Source organism: Lissotriton vulgaris, chromosome 6 (assembly GCF_964263255.1).
Source record: "Lissotriton vulgaris chromosome 6, aLisVul1.2, whole genome shotgun sequence".
Classification (NCBI taxonomy): domain Eukaryota; kingdom Metazoa; phylum Chordata; class Amphibia; order Caudata; family Salamandridae; genus Lissotriton; species Lissotriton vulgaris.
In genome coordinates, this window is record NC_141694.1 from 659811062 (window position 1) to 659837343 (window position 26282).

Genomic DNA, 26282 nt, shown 5'->3' on the forward strand with positions numbered 1-26282 from the left:
TCGGGGTGGCCAGCAAGGACGTGACCAGCTCCGCCCAAGGAATGGTGCAGAAAAGCAGGAAGGCTCTACGCCTAGAAGACCACAGTTTGCCAAGAAGAAAGTCGCAGCCTTAACAGCGCATCTATATGCCCCAGATAGTGAGAATGCGGCTTCGGAATCTGACGTGGGCTCTGACCTTGCTGGACAGCACGGCGGAGATTACCATAGTGAGAGAGGCGCTCCGTCCACTACTGAAGGTGACAGCGACTGATACTTATGTTGTCATTGAAACAGCTGACACCAGAGTTGCTCCCCCTGATAGACTTTTTGAAATTGTCCTGTTAATTGAAGGTGACATACAGCACACCATAAAAGGGGTATTTTGGGAAAATCTTTCGTCTACATATGACATTTTGCTTTCGGAGACTGACTGGCCCCCACCTTTTGTGCTCACAGCTCCGCGAGGGCAGGAGGTAATCCTCCCCAGTTTCGCGAACACAGTCTCGAAAGAGGATGCGCTGCATTTTGCAGAAGAGTGGGCTCTAGCTCTGGCGCCGGCTGTGTACCGCAATCAGTGTGGTTGGGATAAATTGTCCCCAAGCCACGAGATACCTTTACGGTCTCAGCCGCAGCCTCAACCTCAATATCCTATAAGACGTGAAGCGAAAGCTTCCATCGCGGCAATCCTTGAACAATTGGAATATCAAGGTGTAATTGAAACTTGTGTGTCACCGATGAATAACCCTCTTTTTACTGTAAACAAGCCTGACGGTTCGTATCATTTGGTTTTGGATTACCGGCATTTAAACTCGCATTTCCGTAACTGTGCAGTACAGAATACTCACAGCTCTACTCTAGTGAATAGTCTTGTGCGTAAGCGGTTCAAGACCACGCTTGACATTTCTAATGGTTTCTATGCCCACCAATTGGATGCTATGAGTTCCCAATGGAACAGTTTTACATGCGACGGTGTCCAAAAACACTTTCAGCGTTTGCCTATGGGCTATAAGAATAGTCCTGGGTTTTTTTCTGCCCGCATAGTCTCTCTTTTGGAGAGAATCGACCCGGATGCTTGTTCGTATGTGGAAGACATATATCTCAAAGACGAACTTTGGGAGCATCTGTGTCGTGTAAACGGGATTATTTGTACCTTTGCAAACTTAGGTTACAAATTCAACTTTGCGAAATCGCATATTGCAGAGTACACAGTGTTGTTTCTGGGCCACGAGCTTAACAATGAAGGAAAGGGATTGGCTCCTCACTTCCTGGAGAAATGTGCACAATTGCGCGCTCCGACAACACTGAAAAAATGACAATCTTTACTGGGCTTTTTGAATTTCGGGAGAACTTACATTCCGGAATATGCCCAGCGTATCAAGCCTTAGTATGCTTTGATACAATCATCTTTTTCCAAGTCATGCTGGCTGCCTGAGCATTCGGCTATTCTGCAGTCTTTGCAGGCTGATCTGCTCGCTTCTAAATTCTTACTGACTCGTGAAAATCAGACCAACCTGGTGATAAGAATTATCCCAGTGACGGTAGGTTTCACGTACCTGACTTTTAATGAGGGAGACACAGTACCTATTGCTTACAAGTCACACTTGTACACTTAGGCTGAATTGCGCTTTTCCACTGTGGAGAAAGTTTTTGACGGCTGTGCAGATGGCTATTCTTAAGGAACGTGCCCTGTCACAGGGAATACGCATGTTGGTTGTTACCCCATGTCCTGCCTTAGAGGCAGTCACAAAAGCCAGTGTACCTAATTCTAAAGCTTTGCACCCTCAGTGGATTCAATGGGCAGCGTCCTTGACATCCCAGGATGTCACGTTTATTTTTGACACCACATTAAGGTCGCAGGAGTACTTACAGTATGAAGTAGTTCATCCAGCTCCTTTAGCAATGCGACCCCTGGAGGATTTCCATTGCATCATTTACACCGATGGTTCGGCGCAGGTTGCGCATGGCTCTAAACACACCTACATTTCCGCATGTGCCATTGTGGTCGGTGCCATGGTGAACGATGAGTTCAAGTCCAGTGTTGTGCACACGCAGACACTCGGAGGCTGCACTGCACAATTGGCAGAGCTTCGTGCTTTGATGCTTGCATTGGAGTACGCAGATCCTAGGGTGACTACTCTTATCGTAAGTGATTCTTACTACTGTGTCCAGTCTTACAATGAGAACTTGATCTTTTGGATTCAGAATGAATTTCGTGATTCCAAGGGTGGCCCAATAAAACATAAAATGGTCTGGGTCGGAGTGGCTGAGCTTAAAGAGCAGTTGCCAGTTGTGTTTGTGATTCATACTCTTGGCCATCAGCGTGTGGGAGTCCACACTGTCGGTAATTCGCTTGCTGATGAAGCAGCTAAATGAGCAGTATCTAAATATTTAGTTGCAGCAGTTACACGGTCCAAAAGTAAAATAGATGATGACATCTTGGCGGCGGTCGCTGCCACTGAGAAGGGAGGTAAATATCCTGTGGGGTTCCCTTCGAAGTACTCATACCACTTAAGTCCCGATAAGGTTCCTAACGTGAAAATTCCTGATGTTGGCGAGCGTTTGATTCCCAACTCGGATCGCAGGGCTACTTTGATTACAGGGGCTCATGAAGATGTGGCGTCTGCGCATGCGGGCGTCTCAGCCACTGTAACTCAGCTACAACAGAGGTTCTGGTGGCGGGGACTGTACAAACAGACGCGTGATTATGTCCTTCAATGTGACATTTGCCAGCAGATCAAGCCTTCGACTGCTGCGCGTCCGCCACAGACACAGTTGTCCATTTCTAATAAACCACTAGGATGCGTTTATTTAGATCACTGCAGTCCTTTTTCTTCTGATACTGCGTATAAGTACATCTTAGTAGCAGATGATTCAAGCACACGCTTTGTGTGGGTATGGCCCCATCACAGCGCTGATTAACGGACTGTCATAAGAGATTTGCGTGTCTTTGTAGGGATGTTTGCCTGTGGTACCTTCCATTCGGATCAGGGCCCGGCTTTCGCCTCTAAGGCGTATAAGGATGCTATGGTTTCGTTGGGGGGTCCAAGTCAAGTTTTCGTCTCCATACAGACCTGAGGGTAATAGTGTAGTGGAACGAATGAACCGTGACTTAAAGCAATCTTTGACAGCTCGAGTTATAGGCACTGGCAGAAACTGGCTGGCCCATCTCAATGGAGTGCAGTGTGCTCTTAATAATCTCCCTAGAAGGTCTCTGGGTGGGCGGACCCCGTACGAAATGCTCTTTGGTATCAAGATGTATGTCCCTGACCTCGACGGTCTAGACTGCGTGGCCCAGGCTACGGTCTTTGACGTAGATGAACATTGCAATGTTTTACAGGATCTACAAAAGACCAGAAACAGTCTTGCAAAGGAACATTTGCCCTCCACATTGGATGATGCGTTGCAGATCCCAGTAGTTGGCTGGCTACCCAAAGTTGGAGAACTGGTTCGAGAGAAGATCGATAACAAGAAAGAATTTGGTCCTTCTTATCGAGCACCGGTCCCCGTTCTTGGAGTGAAGGGCACAAGAACAGTCATTTTACCACCACTTACAGGTCATAAGGAAAACAGGTTTATCTCAATTGACAATGTCAAGATACACAGGGTGGCCGATTCTTCATAGCATGACACCGGCAGTCTCCTGTCCTTCGATTGTGAGAAATTCTGTTTTGGCCATTACTGCAGCTGCTGAGCCAGAAGTGGTCCTCGAGATGCCTGTCATTTCAAATCCTTTAATGAACACTTTCCCAGTTAATAACATTGATGACCTCGATTATTCCTATCCTGCTGATTTATCGATACCTGACTTACAAACACGTTTGGCCACAGACTCAAGATTCTCTTTTGACTCTCCTTCAGTGACTTCGACAAAACCCTCACGTTGTGCAATTTATGCCTCTTTATTCAAGAAACATTTTTTGGTTCCCCCTTGGACACATATTTGGCTAATGGTTTTTTCAGTATACCTTTTTATGTCATTTGGTTTTGTGTTTTATTTTTTCCGTATGATCGATGGACACTATGTCGAGGAGAGAACATGCATTCAGCATTTTAATGGAACTTTGGCCCCCTTATCCTCTTCACATTCTGCACACAGACTAAAAAGAAACTTGAACTTTGTTAACATCACAGCTTGGCCAGTTCTTGATGGGATTGTGTGGGATGCGGTTAAATTTCAAATTCATGCCCCACTGAAGGGGTTAATGTCCCAAATGTACTAAGAGTAAACATGGGGGATGTGGTAAAACAAAACATACGTTCTGATGATTGGAAAGTTCAGGCCGTAGAATCATTATTCTCTGATTTAAAATATTATGCTGCCTTTGATGCTGAAGATTTATATTTAGAGTCTGCTAATTATGGTAAATTATTTTGCTTTCAACATTTTGGTAACCATTTTCTGCATAAAACAAGTTCCAGAAGGGGTACTGTAAATTACACACAGTGGGAACATTGCCCTGCACCATTACAAGGCAGCTCCAGTACATTTTTGAAGAAGTACTCTCACTTTACCGACTTTAATCAATCGAGTCCTGAGTCCTTTTAATTTAAGATGACACAGAAACCCATGTCCAAAGTTAGACTTACCAATACTAAATTATTGTATTCGAAGTCCTTTCTAGAAAAATTGGCTGTAGAACGCTACGAGCTATGGAAGGAAACCATTGACCTTAAATCGGTTTGGGGTTCTAAAAGTTGGCAAGTACAAGGCACTGAGGCTTTGCACCGTGCATGTCTCATCCCGAATCACATGTTGTTTTTGAATTCTACTATTTCTCAGACAACGTGCTTTGGATTGGCTACTTCAAAAAAGTTAAATACCCCTGCTGTCCCTGATTTAGAAGAATATTCTGGTTGGGATAATTACACAAAGGTTTCCATTAGAGAGTTGCAAACATTACTAAATAATGCATCCTTTAATGTGTCCAGTTTTGATCCAAAGGGTTGGCTGCTGTGGCACAGAAGCTCTGACTCTTGCCAGCGCCGCTTTATGGGTTTAACTGAAGGTTTTACACAAGTCAGGCCTGATCCACATTTTGATCCTGACCACACTGTTACAACATACTCAGTTGGCAAATTATGTCAGAATTGGTTACAACATTACATTAGCTGCTGTTAAATTACATCTATCTAAGCTAACTGATGAGGTGGATATTAATGATTTTATAAAGGGCCCAGCAAGCGGTAGATCTAAACGTTCGATTTATGCTGCCTACAATGAAATTTGGAAGCTTTCACAGATTGAGGCTGCTAAGCGCCTGAGAGCAATTGATCAAGCAAATTTAGAAAAGAAGCTTGCAGTTGTCGATAACAGTATTAACATGCTTTCTTCCCGCATATACACGTTGAATAACATTGTTTCTTCAGTGGTTGATATTGTAAATTATGCGGTGTCTGTTTTCTACCATGGCCAAAATCGATTGCGTTCTGTAATGCAGTTTGCATGTACTCTGCAGACTCTTAAGTCTGGCCGTATGCCCTGGAATTACATGAACGTTTCCTCCCTCTTTGCCCCGTTTAATTTGACTGACAAACAGTGCATGCTTTCAATGCGAGATGCATCATTTTCCATATTACACATTGAGAGGTTGGAATCTTTACCGTTCTCTGTTGCTGAGGCCACTGATGCAACGTGGCTTATACACGGATTAATTACATTACCTTTCTCCTTGTACAAATTCACTAGTTGTATGCGACATGTTGCAATAGGACGTTATGAACCGTTAGGTGGTGCCTTCCTCCATGAAGCATGGTCTCTTCCTTTCACATATAGGTGTCTGAAAGACGGCAAAGAAGTTTATCTTAATGGGGAGGAATGCACTGAGTCCCCTGACCATTCATTAATATGCAGACAAATCCAATTACATGGTTCCTGCAACCAGGAACAACTTAATCTGGCCTGTGTATTAAAAGGGACTCCTGTTCCCGCAATTGTTCCCACATTTACACTTTTGGCAAATGGTAGTTATTTGCTGTTGAATAACGAGGAGTGTTGTGGTTTATTTGTTGGTATCGCTTATGTGGTAACGGTATCTGAACGTGTTGTGTGCTGCAAAAACGTTATGTATCCCCCTATGCATGGGAATTCAGATGTTTCCATCTGGCTGCGCATCCCAACCTTGAAGGCAGAGTTCAATGGTATGACTAGAATAAGAGCCCTTTTGTCTCAGAAAGAGGTGGCCCTGAGTTCGGCCTGAGAAACATTCATCCTTCACATAGCTAACACACCCACAGAAGTGCAGGCGCTTTTAAATACTGATTTACAGTTACGTTTCAGCGAGCTGGTTCATCAAATCTTTAATGCCTCCTCCACTTCCAGCCTTGCTCACTTTTTTAAATTAGTTAGCAGCGGTCTTGTGACTTCATTTGAAAAAATATTTGGGGTCATCCCTGCTTTCTTTCATTCTATTTTTTCGAGTTTGTTTGGAGGCTTCCCTGTCTTGCTGGCTTTAGCTGCAGGCGTTTTGGTGATATTTTGTTTCATTACAAATGGATGCCCATCCTGCATTAGGAGCAGAAGAGCCCCTCCTGTCACTGTTGCGCAACCAGATGCTTGATTACTATGGTACCCTGCCGCTTGCTACTTTAAGCACGGCGTTTGGATTATTGTTTTGATTTTCCTATTTCTCATGTGTCCAGCCTGTGTTTCATTGCCTGAGCTGCGATTTCCACTGGGCCATTTATTTGTGTCTCTGCTTGACGGTGTCTCCTGACGTCGATTTTAATCATCTGATGAGCCCCGTAGTTGCTCACAAGTTGGTTTGTTCTGGCGGAAGGATTATGGCCTTGGCAGCGATGCATGGACTAATGGGACGTTGGGATGTAATCGCAGCAGCGCATGAGTTCTTGGCAAGGAGCTTTCTTGAGAACCCACCGAGTTGTCCTCTGATGTTAATAGAGGATCCAGTGACGGAGCAGCACGTATGTTCCTTCCTTCCCACTACTTAATTGGATGGCTGAACTGTTTTCGGATGATGACAGTGATTTCATATTGGAGGCTGTGGCTGCATATTTTGCATATTCAGTTCTATCATGAGATGCCATGGAGTTTTTACTTATTTCGGCACGTGCATTTTTATATTTTTGGACAGTGCCTTTTTTCATGTGTGAAAATTTATTTTACGTCCCAGACCTATTGACTTATATTTTCAAAGGTTGGAACAATTACATTTGGCCCCTATAGGCCTTTATATATATGTTTGGAGAATAGATTAACTCATTATTATTGAACTATGTTTTCAGGTAAACCCCTTCCAGGTTCTGACTTTACATGATTTTTGACAGTGCTCTGATCATTGGGGGGGGGGTGTCATACTGTGTTAAGTTAGCATGAATTTATTAAATGTTTGCACGCCGTGTTCATTCTTGCTTCACTTTTGCACAGGACACATAATTGTTGTTTTAGCTTTCAACCCAGAAGAGCTTCGTGATTTACTAGAGAAATAATATGTTATTGCTCTGATATCAGTTTTGTTCTGCACTCTGTCTGCACAGTGAGTGCTGAAGGCTACACGGATAACTTAGCCCAGTGTTGTTGTAAGGTCTGATCTTCGCACCCCTATAGACATAACACACATGCTGCTACCAAAATCTGGCTTTAGGCGAGTTTTTATATTGGTGTGCTGAACGCACAAAAACACACTTGATGTGCTTCGCATGCAGAGAGCTGGTGGAAGGTGATGTGATCCTCCTGCCACTGAGATTTTGAGGTATGGGCCCGCCCTGCTAAAAGCCAAATGAGACCTTCATAGATATAAAATACTATGCTAAATAGGGAGGGTGTGAATTAGACGTTGTTAATTTCTATTCATTCCAGCATCTTAGTATGCTGTCTCCATTCGCCTTTTATGGACTAATAACTATGCTGATAATTTTGTTCCTTATAATATGTTTGCTAGTATTATACAAGATACTGCGTTTGAGAACCTTGCATTTGTAAATAAATATTTCAAACATGCACGTGTCCTCTTTCACTCCACGTTCTGGTTTGTGATGATTATATAACGAAAGAGTGTTCATGTGTTCCACGATTCCTGAGGTATTCTAAGTTCATGTTCTGGTCTGTCTAAGCATTGGGAGTTTGTTATGACCAATGAGACACTGTAGCTAGCTCGGTAAGGGGATTTTGGATTCTGAGGTGAGTTTTGGGCCATCCTAATTCACCGAGGTTCCAGGTCTCTATGCACAGTTCTGTAGGAGAACGGAATTCCCGCTACAATTTTCTGTCATTTTATTATTCTCTTTTTCTTTCTTTTCTCCTTTTTTCTAAACCTTCTTGTCATTCTTTCCCCCTCCCCGTCCTTTAATTCATTCCTTTCAGTGTTTTTTCTTTCTCCTCCTTAATTTCTTTTTCTTCCTTTATCTCCTTTCTTTTTTACTCCTTTCTCTGTTTATTTTTTGTTTTTTCCTTATCTTTCTCATCTTTGTTTTGTTCTTCTTCTTCTTTCTTTGTGTTTGCTTCTTTGTTGTTTTTATTTTTTCTTGCATTTTGTCTCTCATTCTTTCAATTTTTTTACTCTTTCTTGCTTCCTCTTCCTCTCCTTTTTTCTCTCACGGTATCAGTCTCTCGTTCTCTCTCTCCTTCACTTTCTCCTTTATCTGTCTTAAGGCACAGTGGAGGGGCAAAACTGATCCTTAGAGACTACAAATGCAATACAGAACCTGTGCTAATAATGCTGTATGCTCCCTGTATTAGGACTGGAGTTCTCTAGGGTCAGTGTTTGAGTTATTTGGCCTTTGCACACATTTTTCCGAATCTTTTATTAGGCTGTTGCTCATAAGGGTTTTCGATGATCAGAAGTAGTTCTTCGTATCAGAAAGGTTGGAGACTCCTGATCTAACTACTCTTGGCATTAAATAATTTTGAACATACAAGGGTCTGCTGAACCTTTCTAAGAGAGATTGTATCAATTGAAATCTCCTTCTGGATCCTCTTGTCTGTGTTTTTAACCTGAGGCCCTTAGGCAAGGTTAAAAACAGAATGATGTGACTTGGTATAATGCCCCGAAACATCAAATTAGGGTTGACCAATTTAAATTGACACAATCCCAGTTAGAAAAGTGTTTTGCTAACAAAGTGCAGTGGGTGAGGATCCCATGATGAAGCATGCGATGGATGTTAACTGTGGGTAAGGATCCTATAAAAATATCTAAGAGATGCCAGGATCCCACTAACCATTGCCAATAGCAGAGAGAGCATAGAGGCTAAAGTTAATCCTCCAAGATCGGTGGACCATGCTATTGATGCTGCCATAGTCACTTACAATACGGAGTATTAAGATATACATTAGAAATTCAAGACATGACCATTTTCAGAACATGTAAAATTGTTTACTTTAAATAATGCTCATGCCAGTTGACTATATCCACGAAACAGGCTAAGAAATGCAGCTGGGATATGTGTACTCAAATGCTCATTAGTCATTAAGCCCCAAACACCCTCTATTGTTATGTGTGAGTTTCATATGTTAGGAGGGAGGCCACATTTGTTTGGTTTCCCTCAAAACATGCATCACACATTTTATGTAGCCCTCTGGGGACAGACGGACAGTGTAACAGAGTGTAATGCAATTAAACTTTTCATTATTCTTGGATCTTACTTGTAACTAGGAGGCTTTTTAACAGGAGTGTGAATGAAGATGACTGTGGAGGTATGGCAGTAGAGTTACATTTTACAAAGCTACAAACATTGCTATAAAAATATGATATTAATAATGAATTAAGTGTAATATGAACATTGATTTATAACTATTTTGAATGTTGTATGATTGTAATTTTATGTGCAGTCAAGATTGTTTTTTAGAAAATAAAAGTTTTTCTATATCTTAAAGAGTATCAGAGATCCAATTATTACTCTATCAAAGTAAGATAGGTCAATAGGTTTTGTTATTATGACAGAGTGCACTCAAAGCCCTTAGTAGCTGGCACGGGGCCACATGCCACCACTTTACAATGAAAGGCCGGCCAGAAGTCCACCTTTCACTTCTGAGTTGCAACCAGTGCGGGCATGGCTTCATGCCTACAGTGAAAACTGCTCTTTTGTTCATTCCACAAGGCACATTGTCCCTGTCTCTGCCAGGAGCCCAGCATCTGTTGCCAACATGGAAAATCCACCAGTTAATGCAAAGCACTCATAGATTGCAGTGTCTTATCAAGGGTGTGACATAGTTGTCTGATAATGAGGTCTCCACAAGGCCATGAATTAAACATGGTTTTGATACATAAGGTGTGAACTAATTGGTCTGTTCATAAGCACAACTGCTGGTGGTTTCCTTTGAAATGGCATGAAAGTCGACTGTCTGGCTTGGGATGCATGTCGGTAGGCTGCCATGGTGAGACAGATCTGAGTACGTGTCTAAAACTAGGAAAGACAGTGAGAGAGGGCAAAACCTTGATGTAAACTGTGATTGAGGATCCACATTCCACAAAACAATTAAAACTGAAAAGGTGAACAGCAGTTCATAAAAGTAACCTGTGCCTCCCCTGGTAGCAATTGCTTAATCAGCAGGTAATCCCAAGAGAAAATAGCCCAATCAAAATACCTTAAAGGTAAAACCAATGCTCACAAAAATAAAAATGTAATGGGTGTCAAGGGAACAAAATTGAGTTTTATAGTTAGAGCAAAAACAAAAAAAATGTATGGAAATTATTTGGAAAGTTATTATCAATGGTTGGCTATGGGTCACAGGGGTCATGGACGAAAGATTGTTTTTTGGTCACTATGTCAGGCCAGATTCACCGTAATACCGCAAAGAAGTAAAGAAAGCACATCATTTTTTCAAAGCACAGGTCACAGCAGAGTTCCTAAATCCAGAGGCTGAAAAGCAAAATAAAAACTAAGGGACACATCAATTAGATGGACATAATTACAATCAGTGTCTGCCCACAACAGGAGCTTATGTTGCATGAATGGTCTTCCGGTTGCCATGGTCCTGAATTTTGACTAGAGAGATGCTTTCTCTTCTGTGGAGCTACTTAGTTATTTTCTTCGCAGTCAGCAATCAACTTCTCCTTCTCCATATCTGGTAGGAGGGATTTAATGATCAATTGTCTTTCTATGGAAATAGTAGCATGGCTTATTAGACCATTCAGAATGCTGGGCTCACCAGCCCACCAGGTCCCCCTCTCCTTTGCAGAGGACCCGCCACCAGATTTGAAGGTCCCCACCAGACACGCAGAGATCATTGTGTCAGAGGAGCATGTGCCATATTTGATGCACCTGCTTGTATGTCTTTTTGTTGTCTAGCAGGAAACTTCTAAAAGTGAATGATTAATTCCTGAAAAGAAAAAAAACAATGGCCTTGATATACAGGGCGCTATCTTCCTGTGTGTTGGGGCCATTGTGCATTTTTCCTCATTAGGACATCTTACCTCACATGATGGTGCAAGTGAGGGAACATAAGTAATGGTCAACCCACTCTATATCACTTTGACCAGATGGTCCTGTGGTAGACAGTCCTTCAAGTCAAAGGTTTAAAATAGCAGAGCCTAAAACCAAATGTTTTCCCTACTCTAATTAAAGTGTAGGAAGAATGTATTTGGCTTGTGAGAGCACTACCACTCTTACAGTGGTGCTCCTGCTCTGCCCAACTCTAAATTAGCTCTCTCCCCCAGGTGTCTCCCATGGCCAAATTGTGAGATGTGACCAGTGTTCCCAAATGTACTAGTGAGATTTCCTCTTCTCTGACTTCATTTTGTTTGAGCTTGGGAACAGAGGGATTGCCTGTTTGGGAGATTCAAAAATGTCAAGGCTCTCTGAAGGTGGTGTAGGGGTAAGAGAAAGTAAAGAGCTGAAGGGTGGGAGGGCAAGGCATTACTAAGAAGGCATTCTCTATGCTGTGGCTTTCAAAAGAGCAATGGTCCAATTGAACAAAGCCATACAATGAGATTCAAATCCATCAGAAACACGTAAAAATGAATATCACCAAACAAAGGCATAAACTTTAATAGAAAACAATATCGATCAAACAAACTCAGGAATTAAAGAGTCCAGGCAAAGTTCATGCCGAGATCCCCAGAAAAGCAAAGTCCCAGTGAGTACTGACTAACAATAAACTCAAAAACCCAATGTATATTAAAGATGGCTCATCCTTTGCCAATTTAAATAGATAAAAGATGACCCATGGGGCTTTTGGCTTTGGGAAAGCAATCAATCATGCCTACACTGAGGTGGTAGTCATTGATGTTATAAACGTTTAATTGTCTGTTTACTTTACCTTGAGTGGTGTGTGTGGGAAAGTGACCTGGAGTTTGAGCGCATCCGTGACTTGACTAGCAGAATTTAATGAAATGCTGAGTATGTTTCTTGTGACTATAAGAAGTCAGAAACATAATGTGATCATACATTTAAGAGCATTGTCTCTACAGTGATAGCATCAGGAATATTTTTATATTTTTTAATATAACTTGGGTCATGTTCAATAGCAGGATTCCATTTACGTTTCAGAATGCTTGTCCAGTTGTGTTAGTGACAATTATTTTTGCAATTGTATCAATGTCCAATTTCACTGTTCAAATTTTAAAGGCTTTGGCCTCATATTGTTTTTCCTTCAATTGCAGTTATCCCTTTCTTGGAAGGGCATAGAATGGGAACTATCTTGATCATCGCAGGATTGAGGGGCACAAATCCTATGAAATCATGCAATTCAGTCCATCCACCAAAGTTGCTGCATTGTGTGAAAGGGAGTAATTCGGACAGTGCCACGTCTACTAAAGTATGTCACTGTTGCTCTGTCCTTTAGTGCTGCTGCTCCTTAGGCTACCTTGTGGTTGGGTGTGTGAGTAATTTCTAGAATAGGTTTTGTACTAAGATTTTACCCTTCCACTACAAACTACCATGCTTAAACCTTTTTTAGCACATGTATAACTTTAATTTTGTGTTGTGCATTATAGTTAGAAAAGTTTAAAAAATAAAAAAAACTTTTCGCAAACGCTATGACTTCTTTGAGGAGGCATACGTTTTTACTCCGAACCCCTGTCTTCTTTTTGAAGGTGAAAGGGCTTTACATCAGAATCAATGGGTGGCTGCCTGGAAGCACTCAGGTACCTAACATGGATTCTCCCTTGCCACAAAGTAGTGCTTTTTGCATTACTTTATTTTCCAGAACAAAACCTGCTGGTTTAGATCATTTTATGTGACACTGCATCACCAACACAAAGCCTTGTTCAATCTGGCCACATGTCTTTCATTCTTTTGGGCAAAGATGGTGTAAGTGGAAGACATACAAATTCTCCATCATTATACAAAAGACTTATTTTTGTCATCACCAACAGGGTCCAAATAACACTTACAAATTCATACACCATCCTAATTCATCAAACACTTCGTCCTCCAATTGATCTTTTTCTTGAGGTAACAGGGACTTGAATAATTGGAGAACGTGAGGCAATTTCCTTCTGATGACCTAGAATGAAGAAATTACCAAATACATGTCTATTTCATAACATTTCTCAATATCATCCAAACACCATAATACTAGACAAGAAAATGATTAGACTGAAAGAATTAACACACACAAGGATGATTACTCATTGAAATTTGAATGGCTAGAATATGAAATATATATCATAACAGCTTTAATAATAGACCATTAGTGGAAATAGCCACACATTACAACGCAGATATAATAATGAATATTCGCTGATTGCCTAGAGAGAGAGAGAGAGAAAACAATAGCAATTCAAGTTACATTGTCATTTCATACAAACCAATATATGGTTGGGATTTAGTCCGTCTTCAATAAAGATCTGCCAAAGTCAGAAACTGCAGCACATCGTGCCACGGAAGGAGTCACTTAACCCTTCAGCTGAAAGGTTAATTTCTGTACAACTTTACCAGGTGGCAAAGTGCAGTTTCAGATCAGTCAGGAAAGTTCCATTCAAAAGCTTGTCATTGAGGGAAAATCAGAGTTCCGTTTGACAGCATGCCAGGCAGGAAAGTGGAAAATGAGAGCCTTTCCGACTCCTCCTCCAAGGGGGCAATTTTACTTCCAAATGTTCACAGTTCACACCCACAAAGTATCCTTTCCATCGGCCCATATGATTTCCATTGGTTGCTCACGGTGGGCTGTTCATGGTGTGATCAATACCTCACTAAGAAATCCAGAAGTATTAAGTAATCCCATCCTTTCCACCGTCATAAGAAACTTCCCTTTACTCACAGTCCGTCCGCTCCCAGGCTCTTTCCCTGGGTTTGCAATCATATTGTTACATTTCTGTCAAGAATGTTGCTAAATCAAAAGTGAGCTCATTGTGGTTGAATAAGGAAAAGAAACTTTAGAAAAAGGTCTCACAGCATCTATAGTGAATACTTAAGCTTGATACTACGATTCGATCTAGAAAAAAAATCCAGCTAAGACCTACATGCAATTTCCCTGAATCATTTTCACATTATGATTAATATAAATCACACATTATTAATTACATAACAACTTCTCTTGATTCATTTTACAATCATTATTCTTCTTAAGCAGTTACATGTCAGTATTAGGCCCTACTAAAAAAATTGCATGTTTATCAAATATTTACGTGTCACTTCTGAAATACACGTTTTTGTGACCTAGCGTTTGAAAAGTTGCAGTGTTGCATACTATTGATTATTACTGAATTAAGTCTTTTATTCATTTCAGGAGCATTATTATGTAGATTATTTCATTTCAATGCATTAAAAGTTATCGTTAGCACAATTTCCATGTTTACTACATTTGTTTCTTAAAACATGTGTTCACATACATAGTAAATATCATTGTTTCTTCTCTCTGTTTCCTTACATTTTTACATTTTCATGTTTCAAAACACTTCTGCATACATGTACGATGCAGTATGAAATTTCATGTTTTTCGACTTAGCTAGTTTACATGTTTTCATCAGGAAATAATTATCGCAATCTCACATAAAAAGGAAGAATCCTAGAAGCAAACGTCATTAAACATGTACGCACCATCAGTATCATCTCCTGGCCTGTTTGCTTAATCTGCTCTACTTGTGTTTAGCCTTTGCTGAGTCAGGCCCAACATGATCTACAATAGATAAGAATATATTTTTCTAGGTTAGTAGCAATAAGGTATTTAAAGATATACCACCACATCAGCGAATACCCCAGAGCAAAGTTCTTGCTAGAAACCATCATTGTAAGTGGACACCAGACTATAACTATCCACAGTATCATCTACATCAATCAATCAATCAATCAATCTATTTGTAGAGCGCGCTATTTACCTGTGAGGGTCTCAAGGCGCTGAGGGGGGGTAGGGGGGTGGAAGCTTTGCTACTGTTCGAAGAGCCAGGTCTTGAGGAGTCTTCTGAAGGCGAGTAGGTCTTTGGTCTGCTGTAGGTGGGTAGGAAGGGTGTTCCAGGCCTTGGCGGCGAGGTAGCAGTAGGATCTGCTGGCTGAGGTTGTTTGATGGATGCGGGGGACGGTGGCGAGGGCGAGGCTGGCGGAGCGGAGCTGGCGGCGAGGGGTGTGGAAGCAGAGTCTGCTGTTCAGGTAGGTTGGTCCGGAGTTGTGGAGTGCTTTGTGTGCGAGGGTGAGGAGTTTGAAGGTGATCCTCTAGTCAACGGGGAGCCAGTGTAGGTTTCTCAGGTGGGGGGTGATGTGGCTGCGGGGAGGGACATTTATGATCAGTCGGGCGGAGGCATTTTGGATGCGCTGTAGTCGTCGTAGGTGTTTGGCTGGGATTCCGGCGTAGAGTGCATTGCCATAGTCCAGCCTGCTGCTGACGAGGGCCTGTGTCACTGTTCTTCTTGTTTCGGTCGGGATCCACTTGTAGATCCTGGGGAGCATGCGGCGGGTGTTGTAGCAGGAGCAGGAGATGGCGTTGACCTGTTTGGACATGGAGAGGGAGGAGTCGAGGATGAATCCAAGATTGCGTGCATGGTCGGTGGGTGTCGGTGCTGTCCCCAGAGTGGTTGGCCAGCAGCAATCATCCCAGGATGAGGGGTTGGGTCCGAGGATGAGGACCTCCGTCTTGTCCGAGTTCAGTTTCAGATGGCTGCTCCTCATCCAGCCGGCGATGGGCTTCATTCCGTTGTGGATGTTGGTTTTGGTGGTGCTTGGGTCCTTGGTGAGGGAGAGGATGAGCTGAGTGTCGTCAGCGTAGGAGATGATGTTGAGGTTGTGGTGGCAGGCCACTTGTGTGAGGGGGGCCATGAAGATGTTGAACAGCGTCGGGCTGAGTGAGGAGCCCTGGGGGAGGCCGCAGATGCTGTTGGAGGCTTCGGATCGGAAAGGTGGGAGAGAGACGCTCTGGGATCTGTCGGAGAGGAAGGATGTGGTCCAGTCGAGGGCCTTCTCTTGGATACCAGCTTCTTGGAGGCGTGTTTTTAGAGTGCGATGGCAGACCACGTCGAAGGCGGCTGAGAGGTCCAGGAGGAGGAGGGCAAATGTTTTGCCGTTGTCTAATTGGCGCTTGATGTCATCTGTGGCGGCGATGAGGGCTGTCTCCTTGCTGTGGTTTCGTCTGAAACCGGATTGGGACGGGTCCAGGATGTTGTTGTCTTCAAGATGGCGGGTCAGTTGCATGTTGACGATGTTCTCGATGACCTTCACCGGGAACGGGAGCAGGGAGATGGGACGGAAGTTCTTGAGATCCTAGGGGTTCACCTTGGATTTTTTGAGGAGGGCGTTGATATCAGCATGCTTCCAGCTTTCCGGGAATGTCGCTGTTTCGAAGGAGATGTTGATGATCTTCCGTAGTTGGGGTGCGATGGCTGCGTCTGCCTTGTTAAATATGTGGTGTGAGCACAGGTCTGTCGGTGATCCTGAGTGGATGGTACATCATCCACTTGTGAGTGGACATTGTGTTATTCATTTAAAGCACTGCATTGAATGGGATAACATTGCATCCCAGCCAGATGTGTTTGGAAAGACCCTCTATTGGCAGAGTATAAATGCTGACATGATAGAGATGTCACATTTTCTCTAAGTAAAATGTCAATGTTGCCTTAAGCATAAAACAGACTGATGAGAATTAGAACCCATTTCTACAGGAACACATTGGTTACATCATTCAATTTCTGTAGTTTAGCCAGCTGGGAGCATGGAATGGTCCTCTCTTTCTGATAATGACAACAGAGGTTCATGTGTGCCCTGAGCCATGGCCATTATCGCACATCACAAAGTAATCTTGTCCTCCAGCCTCCGACAAGGCTTCATTTGGGATGAGAGAACTTCCAAAATGTATGTGTTCATTATTGCTACGGAGAGTTCAGCATCAGTAATACCTTTTCCAATTACATATTTATCTCTAGGTGTTAATCCACCTCCCAAGCAATCTGGCTTTACAATGAAATATGTAGCAAAACATAATGTTGCCATATAAGCAGCTTAGTAGGTTGCAGCGTGGCTTTGAATTCTAAAATTTGTATTGGTGATATGAATTCATTTCATTAGTGGGGTTTTAATGTTATTGAATTACCAGGTATAAATTAATTGTGTTTTAAGCATCATTGGTTTAAATATTTTACTTGAGTTCTGAATTTCTCTAAAAGAGAGATTCACAAAATTAATAATAAAACAAACTGAAATAAATACATAGGGGCCTATTAGGATGACGGGCGGACTTTGTCCGCCCGTCATCCTAGCGGGGAATGGGACCGCCCGCCATAAGGGCGGGGGTCCCGTTGGGGGAATTAGGATGTGCCCGCCACAGTGGCGGGCACATCCTGTAGTTTAAGCATTGTGGCGGGCGGTGCACTCTGCACCGCCCGCCACAATGCAAAACATGCATTTTCACATTTGCATATGCAAAGCGGCAGGCACCGCCCGGTGCCTGACGCTTTTATATGCAAATGAAGGGGGCTACCATAGGTACCCCCCCTGTGCACCCCCACCTCAGCCTTCACCATGGGGGCCCGCAGGGGCCCCCAGTTGCAACGATCGCCTACCTTTCCGTGGCGGGATCGCCGTAGCGGAAAGGCACCAAATCACACGCATGCAAATATGGCTGGCGGTGTCTGATAGACAGCGCCACCATATGAACCCTTTTCCGCCCTGGCCGCAAGGCGGCCGGGGCGGAAAAGTGGCGGGCGGTGTAAGTCTCAGCTGCGGTCTCCCCCGCCATTGTAATGTGGCGGGGGGGATAGGATGGTGGACGGGCATTTTTGTCTGGCGGATCGCCACCGCCACCATGGCGGTGGCGATCCGCCCGACATCATAATGGAGACCATAATGTCAAAAAGGGTAAAGAATATCTATTACAACAAACTACTTTTACAACGCAACTACTACAACGCAGGATCCATTACAACGAATGCCTTTACAACGCATGACATTACATCGCAGATGCTATTACAACGCATGCCATTACAATGTAAGTATAGGTAAGTTTATCTTTTTTTTAAACATTTATTTAATTAAAAAAAAATTTAATTAATTTAATAAATATTAAAAATAAATTAAATTAATTAATTTAAGTAATTTTAAAAAGTATGAGTATAGGGGTATATGTTTTGGGGTACTGAGGTATATGTTTTGGGGTGTTTGGGTATTTTAAGGGTTCAGATATAGTTTTGGGTTATGGGGTACAGGGGTAGTTTAAGGGTTTAGGGATAGGTATGGGTTTTGGGGTACAGGGGTATTTTTAGGGATCAGGGCTAGGTTTGGGTTATTGGGTGCAGGGGTATTTTTAGGGTTCAGGGCTAGGTTTGGGTTTTGGGGTACAGGGGTATTTTTAGGGTTCAGGGCTAGGTTTGGGTTTTGGGGTACAGGGGTATTTTAAGGGTTCAGGGCTAGGTTTGGGTTTTGGGGTACAGGGGTATTTTTAGGGTTCAGGGCTAGGTTTGGGTTATGGGGTACAGGGGTATTTTTAGGGTTCAGGGCTAGGTTTGGGGTTTTGGGGCACAGGGGTATTTCTAGGGTTCAGGGCTAGGTTTGGGTTTTGGGGTACAGCTGTATTTTTAGGGTTCAGGGCTAGGTTTGGGTATGGGGTACAGGGGTATTTTTAGGGTTCAGTGCTAGGTTTGGGTTTTGGGGTACAGGGGTATTTTAAGGGTTCAGTTTTAAAAATAGTACTTTAAATAAATTAAATAAATTAATTTAAGTAATGTTAATATTTATTACAAAGTTACCTGGAGTTAGAATATTATTTTAAAACACCTACACTATTTTTAAATTATATATATCTATATATATATATATATATATATATATATATATATATATATATATATATATATATATATATATATATATATATATATATATATATATATATATTATATTTACAAATACATTAATAAAAAATTAATGTAATAAATAAAATTAATTAAATATTTATTAATTCCTTTAAAAAAAAAATGATATACTTACCTATACTTACGTTGTAATGGCATGCGTTGTAATAGCATCTGCGATGTAATGTCATGCGTTGTAAAGGCATTCGTTGTAAAGGATCGTGCGTTGTAAAAATTGCGTTGTAATGGTATGCGTTGTTAAAGTATGTGTTGTAACATCATACATCCGTCAAAAAGTTGAATTTAAGAGCCTGCCAAGAAGTTAAATTAATCTTGCACATCTGCTTTTAGAGCTGGGGACTTTGGGTGGTTTCTCCTGACAGAAAGGACCAGGCTTTAGAAACTGACCTAAGAGGGCCTTCACTTTAGGCAACATTTCATGTGCTAAAGTGGCCGTTACTTCTTGGAAGATCAGGATTTCAAGTACACCAAACTAAAATGAGAGAGAAAGAATTGAGGGTGAGATTGAGGGAGTTCTTGACTTTAGTCATTGGCAATGGCTCTGGCCAATTCCAGTCCACTGTTTTCACATACTCTACAGAGAAACCACCCACATGCAAATTAGTCTTGATGATACTCCCATAAGAACAGATCAGCCTGACCTACCAGATGAGGTCCTGTTTAAGCCTCCTCGTGCCTCCTCAGTGAGGTGCAAATTCGGTTTTATAACACAGTGAACACAGGGGTCCAAGTTGAGGCAGGACTAAGGATTATTTACACATGGCTGGTGTCAGAAATCAGGTTATTAATTTGGGAGGGGGTACCTATCAACTTAATAAACACACTCCTAATAGGTTACAACATGATTCTCAGAGAATCTTTGCTCAAACCTGGGTAACTGTTGACCAAGCTACAGGAAATTGCCCATTGTTAAATTCAAGAATTTACAAACAAAATGTAAGGGAAGACCACAACAGAATACAACCAGCAAACTAATTTAAAAAAACATAGATATGAATTTAGTGAGTAAAAAGACCCCCAAATGCATAAAATCAGATAAGGGGCACAGAGAATATATATTTTTAAAGTTTTACAATAAAAAGCACTAAGAAAATGCATAACGCCAAGCAGAAGTTACAATTTGCAGCTGAACTAGCCTAATGTGTAATTTCAGGTTTTATTTATTATTTCTAATTATTTATTAATTTTCTCATAATACACCGAGAGGCAATGCTGGAAACTGTATCTGGACAGAACAGCACAAAGCCATAAACCTTTGTTGTGAGGAACTGCAGAACATGTTTTCAGCAAAACAAAATGTTCAGAACGTGGCAACCTGGAATTCTTGCCTGCCAAAAATGCACGCTCAGTCGGTAACCATCAACATCTTTTCAGAATTTTCCAGAAATTGAAAAAATTACGAAGTCCAAAATCTTTCCAGGTGCTGGGAAACTTCCTCACAGTCTCTTCTGCTGCCTTCAGGATGCCAGGACAGGCCTATTGGTCTCAGGTCTCTCTCCAGCCAAGGCTCCTGACCTTCCATGGTGTCAGATGAGCCTTTTTGGAGTCAGGAGAGCTTATACTTTATGTCTCTCTAGCAGAATTATGGACGCTATTCACCTGACCTTTGGAGAGCAGTGATTGGAGAATTGTGGCAGCCCAATCTAGCTAAGCTGTCAGAGAATTCCCACCTACCTTTGTAGTACTTGCTTTCTCAGATTACTGCAAGCATTCCCACAGCTTCAGGTGCACTAGCCATTTCTCTAGTCACTTCTCTGTGGAGATGAAGTTGCCTCTCCTCTCAGTTGTGTAATTGGTTTTCTCCCCTGCTGAGGACACTAATAGAAAGTCTAGGGTGAGTCAATGGCCTCAATGGCCTCATTTCCCAAAATACTCATTTGGTATTTCTTTTTCAATGAAAAAGCTGCAAAAGGTGCCCTTTGTCTTGTCATCTGCCACTTTCCCTTTGTCAAATCCCTAATCCCTAATCCCTGTTAAGTGGCTATGTTAACACAACTTTGGCCTTTCTGCTGCTATAGACTAAGGGTTTGTCTTCCAGAAGGAGAGTCATACAGCGATGTGCATACAGCCTTTGGCACAGGTTTCTCAGTCAAATCAGTTCTAAACTAGTTTACTCTCAAGCAACACAAAGGGCACTTTTTCACTAAAGGTTTCAAATATTTACCATCACCAGTTAACTAGATTGTTAAAAATAAATGGAAACTAACTTTTAATGACCGTTATAGTATTTTCCCATGCCTAGATGTGAAAAAATGATTGTATTCATAGCTGGGCCTGCTCGTATAAAACACAGCTTTTACTACACAGTGAAAATAGTCTTTGGTATTAGTTTCTGTGGGGGAATACATTTCCCAATTTGTAATTTGCCCCACTTATTTTATGTACTAAGCAACCATCCTTGTGGGCTATAAGGTGCGCTGTGAATTTGCTAATATGCTCTTCTTCCAGGCAAGGTTATTTTTGATTGATGTGTCACTGAAGGACTTTTAAACTGCAGCCCAGTCAAATTAAAATGGTGATCTCTGAAGCCACACACTTTTGTCAGATATATGTCTGCGATAGAAATACACACTGCAGCCTACTTATGACATTTAACTTCCACACCACAGGGCATTTTTTACCATCTACTATGAGCTTGCTGGAAAGTTAAATAAGCCAGTTAGGGGAAATCCATGCACAGTACATGTTTTGAGGTGAAAGCACACATGATATTGTCTCATCAGTTTTAAAGACCAAATAGTTCTAATGCCAGGAAAACTAGACAACAAAAATACTGCACAGATCACAACAAAAGTGATGTTGTTTCTTGCAGCTGGTATTTTTTTAACATATCATGGTGTCCAAAATTGATTGATGGAGTGGGTACTAAGGGTTGCCAATGGTTGGGAGTTATTTAAATGTTTTTCGATCATTATTTTTTAACTTTCCTTAGCGCTCAAGCAGGCATGGTTTTCGTGAACTGAAATTTCTTCAGAAAACTTAGTGAATGGTCACCCTACAGAGTTTTACACATGTCTTGAAAGAATCAGAAGAATTTTTCCATGTGCAAGTGTAGCTCATACATCTAACAAAGTTGATTTCCAATCACTCAGATGAAGTGGGAAATATGGAGAATGTTACCCTTGATTGAAAGGGCACAGATTCAGGAGTTTGTTATTCCTAAATGGTATAATTGAAATACTTCAATATTTTGCCCCATCGAGAAGATGGGACATCAAGCTGCTGGTATATTTTTTTTCATTCCAAAAGGTCAATATTATCACTGATATCTTCACCTATCTATAACATTACTTTGTTTTTTCAGTGAATTTCTACGTTTTTTAAAATTAAACAGAAACAGATCTTTTTATCACACCTAACTATAACTTTACTTTAACCTTTGTTCCTTCAGTGAATTTCTAAGGCTTTTCAATTAAACAGAAACAGATCTTTTTATCACACCTAACTATAATGTTACTTTAGACTTTGATTTTTTCAGAGAATTTCCAAGCAATATTTTATTATCATACATGAAGCCAACCTCTCGCTGCCTTCAGACATGTGTGGTGGGTGTTGGCCACAGGCCAATATGTTACTAAACAGCTAGACTTAAATTTTATGTCCAATATATCTATATATATGTGTTTTACATTTGTATTCGCTCTACTAACGTCATCGCGACCTCCGGTGTCACAGCAAACAAGGTAAATGAATTTTCAATGAAGCATTTTCAACAAATTATTGCAAAGGAGAAAGTTAAATGAATATCTTACCAAACAGCTAGATTCACACTTTATGGAAACATATCTATTTATGTGTTTTGCGCTTTGACACAAAACATGTGGAATTCGCTGTGTGTCCTCGAAAATCGTGATGCCGTTGCGAAAACTTAAAATATCTTCAAATAAGATGATTAATGAACTATTTAAAGAAAGAGATGCTATCATTAGTGATGTTGTTTGAGATGTCATCAAGTAATGTCATTTGAGATGTGATCAGTGATGTCATCAGTGATGTCACTGACCATATCATGAGTGATGTAATATGTGAGGTCATAAGCAGTGTATTGCAGGGGCATGAGCTATAGTTAGCTCAGGTTACTAGGGGCCAGATGTACATGACTGACAATTAGGAAGGGGCGTTCCAAGGGTGTCCCTTTCTAATTGCACCTCGCAGCCCTATGTGTGAATGTTTTGCGGTTGCAAAACACTCGCAATTTACCACCCTCTTCAAGAGGGTGGTAATGAAGTCGTAAATGGGAAGGCGTCCCCTTCCCCTTCCCCTTTGCAAATGCAGGGGAAAATATTTTTTAGGCGGCTCGGAAGACACGGCCTAGAGTGCCAGTGTCCCATCGCTCTGTGCACACATTCCTGACTTGCACACTCCGGATACATAATCTGCCAACCAGCCTCTAAACTGTCTGAGGAAGGAGGTGAACTCCCCATGGGAAATGACCCATTCCCCAAAACCCCCCTGCTAGGCCTTGTGCATTGAAACAGCACTTCAGTACACAGATTTGACCACTTCGGCTCACAGGTTATAATTTAGTGAGCTCCCAACAGTAGAATAATGTGCTTTGAACTTGTGTTCTTAAATGAGGACACAATGCATGTGTTATGCACCCAACATAGGTGCATTGGCAACCAGAGACCCTTATCTGCTTATTTTAAACTTTGTGACCTTTAACTCATGCTGAGGCATGCACACACAGGTCCAGCAAAGGATTAGATGTACATGAGCTTCATGATAGAGGTGAAAATTCAAGATCTTTACTCGTGCCACACCAACGTACCTAGACACTGTATAAGAAGTCCAAGCACATATACAACCATTTAGTAGTGTCTACAAACAATAGAGAAATGATATACGAGGTGACATCATGCTCGGTGTATATTTAGACATGTATACCTTCTCATTCTTTGCCTGTACATGTTACCAAATATCCGTTGATCTTGCGAGTGGACAGGAAGACTGTTTGCGCACTTCACAATGATCATAAAATTTGCAGAATAATCTTTAATTGCGCTACAGTATATTACAATATTGTCTCTGAGTGAGAGTGTGCACGCCTCAGTGTGCATGTGGACTGTGTGCCTTACCCATGTGCAGGTGTGTATTAATTAGGCATAAAGGCACTGGGGTGCAGACTGGTTTGGGAAAAGGGTCAGCAGGTCTGTGCCCTCTGAATGTGTGATGCTCTGTTTAATGGCACAATCTGCCATCTCAGGGCAACTGTAGGCGCCCTGTGGAGGGCACTTGGGATTTCCTTGCCTTCAGTAAGTGAAAGCTCAGGATGGAACTTGTGCTGAATCACTCCCCCTGGTACCAAGGAAGCAAAGGACCCACCGCCCCTCCAGATGCCTTATCAACAACACAGAGCACCCAAGTTCTCTCTACCTCATTTCAACATTTACTCAAACGTGGAAAGGATTTTCAGAAATCACACCTCTAAGTGTAGTATAAGATTTAGTGCATTAGTGCAATGGATATACCATTTAAAATATAATTTGACGGGAAATGTTCATTTTGCCAGACATTTAAGTATTCTACATTTGACAAAAAACTATTTATTTTTTCAAATGTGTAACTTTTGTGGATTATAAACAAACATACACATGCTCTCTGACAAATACATATAACACCCTTAATTCATTTATATTACCTACTGGCGGTCGCCAGTAGGTAGTTATAGTTAGGACCTAGTTTCCATAGGAAATCTGCAACATTCTACTGGGAATAACTTTGGCGCGATGGATTAATCTTTGTGAATTTCTCAAAGAAGATGGCCGCTCCGCTCCTTCCCTGAAAGTTTTATGGGGATTCATCAAGCGGGGGCTGAGAAAAAAGGGGGGGGTCCCAAAACATGTTTTCCCCATGTTATTTTCCATAGGACGATTAGACACGGCTACAGCCCGAACGGCTGAACCGAATTACAAGAAATTTGGCAAAATGTTAGAGTCTGATTCGTAGATCGCCCTTTTGTTCAAATGGTGTAAATCCCTCCAGTAGTTGTTGAGAAAATCGAATTTGAACACACATATATATTTATTAGCGCGCATCGTCCGCGTATCGTACGCGTACCGTGCGTGGACATTCGCGTGCGCGAGCTGCATGCTGATTGACTGCCAATGTCTGTCAACAATCCGAAACAGAAGTTGTTGGCAGCCATCTTGTGCCTCGGTAGACTGAGGCACAAGAAAGCAGAAAAACAAATGTTTAGAACACAAAAAGGGGGCAGGGTAGAAGCACCCTGACCCCCTAGGCCTGGTCAGGGCGTCCCACAAGGACCGCCAAGGCACAAAAAAAAAAATCGAAAAATCGCGGGTCCGCGTACTTACGCGTACGGTACGTGTACGGTGCGCGTACCTTTCCGAGAAAGCTGCATGCTCATTGGTTGTCAACACTCCAAACCAGGAAGTGTTGGCAGCCATCTTGTGCTTAGTATACCGAGGCACAAGGAAGCAGAAAAACAAACGTGTAGAACACAAAAAGGGGGCAGGGTAGAAACACACTGACCCCCCAGGCCTGCCAAGGTGGTCCCACAAGGACCCCCAAGGCCCAATTTCTTTTTTTTTTTAAACCCGGTATGTTTTTTTTAAAATTACCCCCAGGGGGACCAAATCGCGGGGGTATAGTGATAAAGAAGTGTGGGGGGTGTCCAATCCCCCCACACTGACCCGGGGACCGCCGCCCTCCGGGTCAAAGCAACGCAGCCCCCTGGCGCATACTGGAGGCTCCTGGTGGGCTTGTTTGCCCCAGGGACCCCCAGTATGCAAGGGGAATTAATTCCCCCTCTGAAAACGCACCAGGGGGCTGCTTTGCAGAGAGGCGTAAAAAGGGGCATAGCCTCATTGCACCTCTCTGCAATGCAACCCCCTGGTGCATACTGGAGGTTCCAGGTGAGCTAGTTGGCCCCCAGGGACCCCCAGTATGCAAGGGGAATTAGTTCCCCCTCTGCAAACACACCCGGGGGCTGCGTTGCAGAGAGGTGTAAAAAAGGGTGAGGCCTCATTACACCGCTCTGCAATGCAGCCCACTGGCTTATACTAGAGGTTTCAGGTGGGCTAGTTGGTCCACTGGGACCCCCAGTATGCAAGGGAAATTATCTCCCCCTCTGCAAACACGCCAGGCGGC